Source organism: Podarcis gaigeae (assembly GCF_964106915.1).
Source record: "Podarcis gaigeae genome assembly, chromosome: 13".
In the NCBI taxonomy this organism is placed as follows: Eukaryota; Metazoa; Chordata; class Lepidosauria; order Squamata; family Lacertidae; genus Podarcis; species Podarcis gaigeae.
This window is the reverse complement of record NC_139689.1, coordinates 53,175,072-53,188,254: the sequence shown is the minus strand read 5'-3', so window position 1 is coordinate 53,188,254 and position 13,183 is coordinate 53,175,072. Positions and strand designations below refer to the sequence as shown.

General features: G+C 43.5%; 1 protein-coding gene across 3 annotated transcripts in view; it reads right to left on the bottom strand.

Moving 5' to 3' along the window:
• Nucleotides 1–13,183, bottom strand: part of SLC9A3 (solute carrier family 9 member A3) — a gene marked incomplete at its 3' end in the record, with an annotated part of 100,081 nt that overhangs the window by 41,364 nt on the left and 45,534 nt on the right. The window lies entirely within an intron of this gene.

The window sequence follows — 13,183 nt, the reverse complement described above, 5'->3', positions numbered from 1 at the left end:
GGGTTCCACAACACAAGCTGAATCCTCCTTCCACCGAGCACTGGTGGGCAGTAGGGAAATTTTACCATCAAGAAAGATGCATTAGTGGGCGGTAGGTATGAAAAGGTTGACTACCCCGATATACACAATGTTTTCGGTCTGAGCCATGAATAATAAAAGAAATCAAATTAAATTAAAACTCTTCTTTCTATGTAAGGTATTCCTGTCCTACAAAGCCCCCAATGTACACAGGTAATGCCCAGCAAAAGCTAACCTCTATCCTACTAAAGTTAATAGGACTAAAGTGCTCAACTTTGGGCTGAATACATATCTACCCATGTGAACCAAGCAATGATATAACATAGGCAAGCGTAAAAAAATATGGCTTCTTTTCACAAAAATGGGCAGCTGTTTCCTAGAATCATGGTGGAGCTATGATGTATCTGGAGGTTTGCCCCTTAGATTCTCTGTCCAGGAGGTACAGCTCCTGTCTTTCTGGAAGCTATTCTATTCCCTAGGGCCTGGGCAGAAGCCACTGCCACATTTTTCGGAGTTTTGTCCTAGGGAGAGCCCCACCTACAATCATAAAGATTTAAAGCAGCTGAGGATGAGGATTTCTTTTTGCCACTGTAGAGCTAAAGCTGATACACAAAGAAGACACAATGAAAACTTTAGGTTGCCATGCCAACCCTTTTACATAACTAAAACTGGGACCTGCAACAAAATATATGTACTGCACCATGGAATACCCTGTTCACTTTTACAGTCGGCCAGCTAAGCTCACCTCTGCAATACTCTGTTCCATTCCTCCTATTGACTGGTTTACCAGTTTCCCAATACTGTACTGCCTCTCAGTACTCTGTGGTGACTGAGCTCTGTTCTCGTTGGGCTGTTTTTTTATGGGGGGGATTCCCCTCCTTAATATCCCCCCACCTAAAGATTTGTTGCTCCTGTATAAATCTTGGGGCTTCTCCAGTCCTAGTGATAAGCTTCTCTGGTACCTGAATGGTGCTGTTTTGGCTGCATAGGCAACGGCATTCACACCTGAGCACTGGCAACAGAGGAAATGATAGGTTTTCCACTAAGAAAAGCAAAGAATGACACAAATTGTATCCTTCTAAGTGTGGTTGCTGTGTCCCCTCTGCTCTCAGAACTCTCCTCCCCAAAGCCTCACTATCAAATGCATATTGCATACTTTTTCTGTTGCCTGCTTCTCTCTTTTTTTAAAAAAAGATTTTTATTAAGTTTTCAAAAGTTGTATAAAAACAAAACAAAACAATAATAAAAACAGACAAAAATAAAAGACAAGTATAATTTCAATCCCTTTTTTTCTTATAACTTACTTCCCCGACTTCCTCATACCTCCCCTCTCTGTATTCCAATTTCTAATTTATTAATTCAGCAAATCCTTTCCCTTGTTTTTCATTTAATTTTTAGCCTTTCTTTTCATTTTACTTATCCATTACAGCTGGAAACCACGTAATTTCTAAACCAACGTCATTCTAACATTCATTAATTTTACAATGTTTCTTAAGATAATCCTTAAATTTCTTCCAATCTTCTTCCGCTGTCTCTCTCCCCTGGTCTCGGGTTCTGCCAGTCATTTCTGCCAGTCCCATATAATCTATCACCTTCATCTGCCATTCTTCCAAGGTGGGTAGGTCTTGTGTCTTTCTGTTGCCTGCTTCTCCAGGCCCAATGAGACTGGGGAGGAAAGAAGCTGCAATGGAAGTTTGCAGAGTTGGAAAGTGCAAGGCAGAAGGAGTATAGGCAAGGGAAAGTGCTTGCTCACCACCTCGCAGAATTTAATGGTGAACTGCATTGAAAATGAAAAGGTGCCTTATTTTGCAATGCTGATAGGTGCAGAGAAAGCAAGAAGTGGAGAGAAAAAGTACTGGGGGATCAGTTCCCATACTTGAAAACACTAAACAACGGAGCATGGCATTGAAACATGGCTCCTCTGTAACGAGCTTTTGTCTTCATCTAGCCTGGGTACACTCTTCCTGTTTCCTTCCAAAACGGAACCTGCATCTATGACATACTGAAGGAAGCATGTTTCTCTGTAGGTTAGTGAAACTCGGATCTGTATCAAGAGTAAGGGTTAGTTACCATATTGATGATCTTTTACTTCTATGCAACTAGTATTTCTCTCACTCACTTTCATGCCTAAAATGGCCAGATTGGCTTATTTCCCATCAGCCTTCATTCCCATCTTGCCACGCCCATTTGACTTGAATTTTTTGGCAGGAAAATCTGAGTGACTTTGTTACTCTGCTCCCCCCAAAAATTATTCGAGCAAGCATGAATCTAAGAGCCTGTGCTAAGTGATTGAGCTAAACAGAACATTGTTTTTTTGAAGAAAAGACCAAGGAACTGAAAATAATTTATCTTGGCTCTGAAATGCTCAGAAGGAATAGTTCAGACTCAGAAAAAGAAAAGAAACAAGAAGGGGAGCTATAGCTTTTCACCTAATTACATTTTAGCTCAGTACAAAACAAATCAAGGTGTGAAAACAGGCATTCTTCTGTCCTTGAGAAAACAACAGCTATGAATGACGTAAAATTCATGTATTGTAGACTAGGGGAAAACAAGGGCATTGACCACCTTTTTTAAAAAAATAATCATGCCACCACCCAGAAGTACTGAAAAATTAAGACTAAGACTTCAGCTGAAAAATACTTCTGGTACTAGGATCAAGTTTCTAGATGCCCAGGTAACCTAGATCTTGAGAGAAATCCAGTCTGCTTGCCACCAAAACCCACCTCTACACACTGAAAAGTGCTATAGCATTTGGAGATGACAGCCATAAGGATCAGGCAGCCCACAACACACCTTGCACTATATTCTTGGTGACCACAGCAGAGGCCATAGCACCTCACAACATTCATCCAAATACCATAGCAAGGAGAGGGAAGAAGTCGCCACATCCCCAGGCTATGTTCACTGTGCATAAAGCCTGTAGTCCTTGTCCAAAGGACGAGATAATACCTGCTTACCACAATGATTTTCAAACTATGTTCTCAGGCATCACTGAGATGGTCAGTAATGAAATACAGGCCCCTGAGACACTATGACTGAACTGCAGCCTCAGCCCAGTTTTGAAGATGCTACAGGGCAGGGGTCACCAACCTTTTTTGCTTGCACTGACAGTTTGCAGAGCTTACAGCAGGAATGCACAACCTTTTCTCCTTTGAGAGCCCTGGCCCAGTGGGGAGGTGCGGCCATCGCTGGGAATAGCCAGAGGCAAATGTGGGGGAGATAAGAAGAGCCTGTTGAATCAGGCCAATAACCCATCTAGTCCAGCATCCTGTTCTCACGGTGGCCTGTGGGAAACCTGCAAGCAGGATTCAAATCCAAGAACAACTCTCCCCTCCTGTAGTTTCCAGAAACTGGTATTCCAAGGCATGGAGGCAGAACATAGCCATCATGGCTAGTAGCCTTTGATAGTCCTCTCCTCCATGAATTGATCTAATCCTTTTTTAAGCCATCCAAATTGGTGATCATCACTGCCGCCTGTGGGAGTGAGTTCCACAGTTTAACTATGCTCTCTTTGAAGAAGCAGGTTCTTTTATCCATGCTGAATCTCCTAACACTCAGTTTAACTGGATGCTCAGGAGTTCAAGTGTTATGACAGAGAGACAGAACTTTTCTCTATCCAGTTTCTCCACGTCGTGCATAATTTTCCAAACTTCTATCATGTTACCTCTTTCTTGCCTTCTCTCCAAACTAAAAAAATCCCAACCTTTCCTCATAAGCGAGTTGTTCCATCCCCCTGACAATTTTGGTTTTCCTTTTCTGAACCTTTCTCAACTCTACAATATCCTTTTTTAAGGTGATGCAACCAGAACGGTACACAGTATTCTAAATGCAATCACATCACAAATTTGTATAATATTGTTAGGATATGAGAAGTTTTGTTTTCAATTCCTTTCCCAATGATCCCATGAAAATTCCCTTTTCATGGCTGCTGTGCTGTGGGTTAAACCACAGAGCCTAGGGCTTGCCGGTCAGAAGGTCAGCAGTTCGAATCCCCGCGACAGGGTGAGCTCCTGTTGCTCGGTCCCTGCTCCTGCCAACCTAGCAGTTTGAAAGCACACCCAAGTGCAAGTAGATAAATAGGTACTGCTCTGGCGGGAAGGTAAATGGCGTTTCCGTGCGCTGCTCTGGTTTGCCAGAAGCGGCTTAGTCATGCTGGCCACATGACCCGGAAGCTGAACGCCGGCTCCCTCAGCCAGTAAAGCAAGTTGAGCGCCGCAACCCCAGAGTCGGTCACAACTGGATCTAATGGTCAGGGGTCCCTTTACCTTTACTCACTGTGTCAACAACTTCATTGATCTGGCCCCAAGGTCTTGTTCCTGGTCCAGCACTGCCAGTTCAAACCCCTTGTGTGCACATGTAAAATTTAAGAGTTTTTCGTTCCAACATACATCACTTTACACTTGTTTACATTGCCATTTTACTGCTCATTCACTCAATTTGTATGTGCTGCAAGCCGCCCAAAGTGGCTGGGAAAACCCTGCCAGATTGGGGGGGGGGGAGGTATAAACAATAAAATTACTATTTTAGTAGTAGTGGTGGTGGACATTTTGCTATCTCTTTAATAATCCTGAACAATTTAGTACCATCAGCAAACTTGGCTACCTTACTGCTCACCCTGGCTCTAGATGGTTTATGAACAAGTTAAAAAGCACAGGTCCCAATACAGTGGTACTTTGGGTTAAGTACTTAATTCGTTCCGGAGGTCCATTCTTAACCTGAAACTGTTCTTAACCTGAAGCACCACTTTAGCTAATGGGGCCTCCTGCTGCTGCCGCGCCGCCGGAGCACGATTTCTGTTCTCATCCTGAAGCAAAGTTCTTAACCCGAGGTACTATTTCTGGGTTAGCAGAGCCTGTAACCTGAAGCTTATGTAACCTGAAGCATATGTAACCTGAGGTACCACTGTACTGATCCTTCGGGGGCTCTACTTTCTACAGTGGTACCTTGGGTTAAGAACTTAATTCATTCTGGAGGTCCGTTCTTAACCTGAAACTGTTCTTAACCTGAAGCACCACTTTAGCTAATGGGGCCTCCCGCTGCTGCTGAGCCACCGCCACATGATTTCTGTTCTCATCCTGAAGCAAAGTTCTTAACCCGAGGTACTATTTCTGGGTTAGAGGAGTCTGTAACCTGAAGCGTCTGTAACCCGAGGTACTGCTGTATTTCTCTCCATTTGGAGACTCCACTCTAACACTGAATCAGAACAAACAACCAAACAACCAAACCACCACTTGGAAATGGAGCTTTAAAGCACAAACCTGTACCTAGAAATGTGGCAGAAAAGGAAGTCTGGATGAGTGCTAGGTCAACCAGATACCCTCTATCTATGTGCTTGCTGACACTCTGAAAGAATTCTAATATGTAAGGTTTATGAGACAAGAATTTCCCTTACAGAAGCCATGCTGGTTCTGCTTCAGAAAGACTTGTTCTTCTATACGCTTAGTTATTTTATCTTTAAAAATATTTTCTACCAATTTTCCAGGGACAGATGTCAAGCTAACTGGCCTGTAATTTCCATGATGCCTACTGCATCCCTTAAAACAAAGTGTTATATTGGGCAAGTTACTTTTTGTTATTGCTGTTAGAAGATCAGCAATTTTACATTTGAGTTCTTTGAGAACTCTCAAGAGGATACCATCCAGACCCAGCAATTTGTCAATTTTTATTTTGTCCATTAGACCTAAAACTTCACCTCTTGACACTGCTCTCCATCTTAGTTTCCCAGACATGCCTCTTGCAAAGCTTAGTTCAGGCACTGGGATTGGCCCCATATCCTCTGCTGTGAAAACAGATCTAAAGAATTCATTCAGTTTCTACCTGATCTCCTTATCCTACTTTGACTCCCTTATCATCCAAGGGTCCAACTGCCTTCCTGGACATTTTCCTGCTACTAAGAACTTATTGTTGCTGGTCTTAATGTGTTCTTCAAATTAATTTTTAGTATCTCTTACTTACTGTCTGCTTGCACTTTTTTGCTAAAGTTTGTGTTCCTTTTTGTTATCTTCATTTGGACAAGAGCTCATTTTTTTTGAAGGAAGCCTTCTTGCCTCTAAAAGCTTCTTTGACTCCGCTCATTAACCACGCCAGTTTCCTCTTGGCCTTCATGGTACCTTTCCTGCTCTAAGGTATATATTCAAGTTGTGTTTCCAATTTTCTGTCTTTAAACAATTCCCAAGCAATTCTGAGTGATTTGACCTTCTTGGCTTCTCAACTGCCTTTTTAACCAAGCCCCTCATTCTGGGGAAGTTTACTCTTTTGAAATCAGCTGTGACTGGGGTGGATTTCCTTCACAATTGGCTATTTACAGGTATACTTTATTTAACAGCACTCTGATCACTGCTCCCACCTGGCTCAACTAAGCTTAGATCTCACACCAGGTCCTAGATGCCATTTATCTCCATTTTTCTGCTGCTGCTCCTTCCTCTTCTCTTCTCTCTCTCTTTCTCAACTCTCTCTTCCTCTCTGCCCATTGAGCTGCTGGGCAAGGAACAGATCACTCTTGTCACAGGGCTGAACTGTTTGCTTGCAAAGGGCTTTTGATATTTGGCCATGGGCCACAGATTGCTAACAGTGTATTTGTTTTCGATGGATTGCTCCTTTTGTTTCAAAACACCTATGTCCAAGGGCATAGGGTTATTCTAGAATAGCTGGGTTCTTTGAGGGAATGAACTTTTGGTTTTGGATTCCATCACCCTTAAAATATGTGATCTGAAGTTCATAATAACCCATATGGGCAGCATATTAGTACCTATGATTTATCTTCTTTTTTAACTGCCAGAGTTCAAAGGATTGTGTGTTTCTGCATGATATGTATAATAAGAAAGATGAGCAAAATAAAACAAAGTTTGTGTTCCAGCAACCATAAGCTGGTATAATTGGAAGGATTTGTGTTTACTTTAAGCACCAAGAGGGGTCCACTGAGACTTGCGCAAATGCTGCTTATGTTGAGGCACACCTGGATTCCTTATGTAAATGCACTGTATACAAAGTGCTGCTGTGAACAGCTGCCACATTATCTATGGGCTGTAATGTGAACCATGTAGAGCTGTGCTGCTCTGGGATCTCATTTCTTACTGTAAATAATTAAGACTTGCATCTAGAAAAGCTGAGTTGTGCCCTTGCATGTGCGTGACTAGGAGGAGGTGGGGACAAAGGAGGGGAGGATACAACCTAACAGGTCTTCTGAATGCATTAAATTAGTCAGATGGAAACTAAATGTGATCACAGGCATCCATTTACAGTAAGGAAATTCAACACAAGCATTGTTTGCATAAGCCCTAAGACTGGAAGCACTCACTTGGCAAGTCCAGGCTTCTAGAAATTCCAGGCTAATATATTTACTTACTTTATTCTTATTATAGCCAAAGTGCAGATTTAAAAGATACCTGGTGCAGCAACACAAATCGCAGCCATATTCTTCATTGATAAGATAGCAAGCCACGTGAAATCCATACCTGTGCCTTCTCCAATGATGGAAAAACCCTTGTTTTAATTGGACATCCACAAAACCCAACACAAAGGAGCATGCCAGGAGCTACACAGTGCACACGAGTCTAATAGTTTGCTGCACAGTATGGATTTTGTTAATTACCTATTTTAAATCAGAAGAAGAAGGTTGCAATCCTAGGCACAGGGAACAAGTCACATTATAATAATTGGCATTTTCTTGCAAATAAGCATGAATAGGATTGTACTGCAAGCATGCTACAGCTTTCACAAGTGTTGGTAGTGCTGGTCAAATATCTTCAATTTTATTTAATTTGTTGAATATATGTAGTCAAATTCAGGGGGGAAAACAAATGCCTAAATGTGTACCACTCATTGCCAGAACACTGGAAGTGAAGAGCCAAACTAGGTAGAATATGCATGTGTATTTTCTCTTCTTTACCTCTGCAAGTAAATAAAGATTTAGGGACAAAATATATATGCATGTATCTTTGCACACCAGCCCTTTTCCACTCAAAAGCTTTTCTCTAGAGGACTGCAAAGCAGCAATTGGTGAGCAATTTCAAGTTTAAAAAAGGAGATTCTGACTAAACACCAGGAAGAACTTTCTGACAGTAAGAGCTGTTTGACAGAGGAATGGACTCCCTCAGAAGGTGGTGGACTCTCCTTCCCTGGAGTGCAGTTGAGTGGGACTCAGCTGTGGGCAGCCTGAGGAAGCATTTTTCACCTGGAGCCTGTCCAAAACAGCAAGCCCTGCTATGGACCAGCAAACAGCTAGAAGAGGAGGAGAGGACAGAGGGTGAAGAAGACGTTGTGTGTGAAGGGAGACCCTTTCCTCTTCCTTTGGACCTCCTGGGAAACTCAACAAGCCTGCTACACCTGGAACTGGGTGTGGAGGGTGCAGCTGAATGGGTCACAGCTGTGGGTATCCTGAGCAGCGCTGAACCCTGTGCAAGGTCATCTGATGACCTCTCTGCTTGGAGAAGGAGGCACGAGGCTCTGGCAGAGTCCTAGAACCCTCCTACCTCCTTCCCAAAGCCTGGTAAGCACTTGCCCTATTTTGGGAAGGAGAAAGGACTCTTTTCTTTTTTCTATCTTTCTTTGGCGATCCCTCGTAGCCGAGTAATATTGTCTTCCATAAACACAGTTTTAACAATGAGTCCATGACTGTGGAGGCCAATTCTGGATCCACGCGTCCTTGCACAGTGGGGACATTGGTTTCCGGGCGGGAGCTAATCACGGTGTGGATTTGCCAAGCGTGCCTTCCTCCTAGCACGTTTCTCCCTCCTCATGCTTACCTGGCTTTGAGAAGGCACCTTCCTCAGCTGCCCTAAATCTGCCCCTGGCCTGAGGAAGGACCATCCACCTTGGACCTGACAATAAAAAGTAAGCCAAGAACAACAGACTACAGTGATGTCTGCTGTTTTGTTTCCAGACACCCTTCTCATAGCAATAAGCCTGAGAGTGTGTGTCAGAAAGAAATTGAATTGATATTGGATTATGTAGGTTACTAACTTTGTATTAAAGTCACATTTCTATATGTAACTGTGTATTTTTGTAATATTTTAAGTTATCTGTTGTTTCAGTTTTTTTTGTACACCACTTAATAGATTTTTTAAAATTTACTAAGTAGTATAGAAATCAAATATTCGAATAATTAAATTGGAGATTTTTATGCAGAGGTTGGATGGCCATCTGCCATGGATGCTTTAGTTGAGATTTCTGCAGTGCAGGGGGTTGGACCAAATGACCCTCAAGGTCCCTTCCAATTCTACAATTCTATGGTTTGTTGAATTTTGAGCAGGCCAGAAGAATCTGCTCCCACCCAACAACCCATCACTGCCGTTCTCCTACAGCTGCCTTTCTTCTAAAAGGTATAGAAAAAATTACACACAACTGCATGCAGCCTCTACTGTACTTGGATCCTGTGTGTGCTGTCCAGCTAAAGTTGCACACTTTTAAGTCCCAGATTCACAGAGCTATCCTACGTATTTTTATTTGGAAGTACCGTATTTTTCGCCCCATAGGACGCACTTTTTCCCCTCCAAAAATGAAGGGGAAATGTGTGTGTGTCCTATGGGGCGAATGCAGGCTTTTGCTGAAGCCTGGAGAGCGAGAGGGGTCGGTGCGCACCGCCCCCTCTCGCTCTCCAGGCTTCGCGCAGATCTCCGTAAGCCGTGGGAGCCCGCACGGAGAGTTTCCTGCATGCCGAAGGCTGGGCGCGCTGAGCTCAGCACTGGGCTCCCACGGCTTGCAGAGAGTTGCCTGTTCTGGGGGTGGGGTCTTCGCCTGGGGGGGAAATAATTTTTTCCCCCTTTATTTCCCCCCCAAAAAACACTAGGTGCGCCTTATGGGACGGTGCGTCCTATAGGGCGAAAAATACGGTAAGTCCTAAGTTCCATGGGACTTGCTCCCAAGGAAGCATTTTAGGTTTGCAGGCAAATAGAACACAATGGGCAGAAATTTCCAAAGCTTGGAAATATTCTTCTACTGGCACTGTTGAGAGTCATGAGCAACAGATGATGATGCTCCCAACTCCTACATGGTCATTTCTGTCCAAAGGGCTGATCAAACTGACCTCCTATCTATCTATCTATCTATCTATCTATCTATCTAAGGAGGAGCTGCTGTTGCTGTTGCTGCTGCTACTACTACTACATCATCATTATCATAGCCAAATTATTTCATCAAGCAACTTTCCCTGTATGTAACACCAAGAGCAGCTCAGCAGCTACTCAAGGCACAGAAACTGTATCACATTTCTAACCAACAGCAGTGTTGGAAAGGCTTACAAACTATAGAATCACAAAGAAGAGGCTATTTCTTTCTATTGTTATCCTATAATGCAAAACCCAAACCTGAAAGTACACCGTTTCAATCCCTAACCTGGACAAGCACATTCAGCTACTCATTCCAGAAAATAAAACCAAAATGAAATATTTTCTGCTTGGTTGCTTCCCAGCATTCTGGCCAGTCTTGCTTAAAGTGCAATTCAATGCAGATTCGGAAGATCCTGTTCAACATGAGGCTGTAAGGCAATATCAATAACAGAAGACCAAGAATATTCAAATGAATGTTGCCTGGATTTCCCCCCTGCAGAGCAAACAGAAGTTTTGGTGGAAGATCAGAAAAGAGTGGTATCATGGAGAACAGCCTCCCTTCCTCACTGCCCCTGCTCTGCAAAAGATTCAGTCCCCAGTGCCTAACATACAAGGGGGTGGGAAGGACACGGCGGGACCCTGCCCTACAGCTCCTGCATGATGTCTAATTTCACACAAGACCCATCCCTTGGAGCTGCTTCCCATGTTGCGTCTGCCACAGCTACACTGAAGTTGTTCTGGTGTTTCCCACAACAAATGCATAAAGAGTGAAGGGCAGTGTTGTATTTCTGAACACTCAGAGGTAAGCCAAACATGTCCACGGTGGGTTTTTAGGGGCATCCGATTGCCCACTGCATGCTAAGCGCTTCCTGTGAGAAACACCAGCAAGGCTGTGGCGAAGCCAATTGACAAAAAGTTAAAGGGAGGTTCAGGAAAGTGGGGCACTCCCTCAGGAAGCCTAAGATCCCAGCTGCAATTTTCTGTATTTCACAGGATAACCAGCATCAGAGTGAAAACTTGGTACAGAATTTGTCAGCAACACATTATCCGCTGAAAACAAATGTATTACACCTCCAGGGCTCTTTAAAGGTGTATTCATTGCTCAATAAAATATGATGCAAGGGGATACAGTCAGCATGCACAATTAAAGGATCTTCCCCTCTACCTTCTCTCTTTCCCACACACAAATGCACACCAAACAAACTCCATACTCACGTGCTGAGAGGAATAGCTTGCCTCATTCCTTTGCCTATCCTTACTAATCTGATGTTTTTAAAAATGTATATAAACCCTGTTGTCTCTTTGGCTACCAATACAATGAACTGGTGTAGTGCTTTGGTTTGAAATATGAATTAGGAGATAGGAATACCTGGCTCAAATCTCAGCTCTGCCATTAACTTTCTTGGTGACTATAGGCTCGGTCTTTCCCCACTCCCATCTAAGGAAGAGTAATGCTGATGCATCTTGCAGGGTTAATGCACATAAGACAAGACATGTGGAAAATACTAGGTGTTGTTATTATGCTATACATTCATTCATTCATTCATTTTCCTTGCTGTATTTCATATAATCATAGAATTGTAAAGTTAGAAGGAACCACGAGGGTCATCTAGTCCAACCTACTGCAATGCAGGAATCTTTTTGCCCAACATGGGGCTTGAACCCGTGACCTTGAGTTTAAGAGTCTCGTGCTCTACTGACTGAGCCATCTGTATCCCACTTTTCTCTCCAAGGAGCTCAAAGGTGCTGGATTAGGCTGAGTGACTGGCCCAACCAAGGTCACCCAGTGAGCTTCATGGCCTCCCAGGTCCCAGCATGGCACCCTAAGGTATTGTAATAGAGGTCAAGAAATGCAGCCGTCTGCCCATGTTATATTTCACCAACTTCCCAAACCCCAGGGCCAATTCACACTTCAAAATCAAGCACAAAAAGTATGAGACTTTAAGATGGCAAAATATGCACACTGAATCAGCCCCTACTTGTGCTTATTGGAGGAATCCTTGGTCATTAAACACACCCGCACTAGACATGTGTGCCACTGAAACCTGGCTACCTTTTTTGTCCCTTGACTGAAAAATAAAATAAAATGCAAATTGGCCTTCCATATTCACATGCAGAGGGAGCTGGTGGTCCTAGCCAGGTGGGAAGAAGCAGCCCATGCAAAGCAGCTAGTCTGCAGCCGGCACTTATGAAACCCTAACACCACTGCAGCAAAGATTCACAATTAAATGTGGAATTTTATAATCCAGGGAACATCATTACAAACTGCTCAGATGTTAATAATTCTACTCACAGGGAAATCCTAACTGCTAGGCTTAAAAAGAAACCTGAGCAATGCACCCAGAGGCATGAGACACTGAGAAGTTTTCCTACATAACCCCCATTGACACAATTATTTGTGTCATCTTATACCTCTTTTAAATGTGTTTTGGGGAGGGGGTAATTGATTTGTTTTTTGTTCTTGCTATTATCATGTATTGGATGCTTCTATATTGTACAGTATTTTTATGTTGTGAACAGCCCTGAGATCTGCGGATGAAGGGCTGTATACAAATGTAATAAATTATTATTATTATTTGCAGTGCAAAAGGCCAGCTTGACATCAGCAGAGTGAAGTGGCCTGTCTCTGGTAGTTATTTTGGTGTACAAGTAAAGGGCAGCAAATTACCAGCAATTTCATTCATAAGCCCCTCCAGGGGTGCATTCCCCCCCCCTGCCTTTGGCACCAGGGCCATGTCCTGGGCCATCACCAACACCCGCTTGCATGGTCACTGGTCACTGGTCTTGCTGGTGTTTTCAGGCAGGGACATTTTCAGTCCAGCTGCACTGGATCCTTTCGGCTGGTGCTGGGCAGGTGCGACCAGGTGGGGCTGAACCTTCTATAGGTAAAAAGCTTGCTCTCTTCTTCCTCCTCCTCTCTCCTACTGCCTGAGCTCCTTTTACCAAGCCCACTACAGTTGCACGGTCCGCCTCTCCTTCTCTCAAACTGCCACATCGCGCTCTTTCTTCCCCACCTTTTACAGGAGAGCAATGCCCTTTAGTGCCTAATGGGGTCGGCCAAAGATGCTTCACGGAGCAGAAAGAGCACTTTTCATTCATTGCAAAACAGCTGCATACAT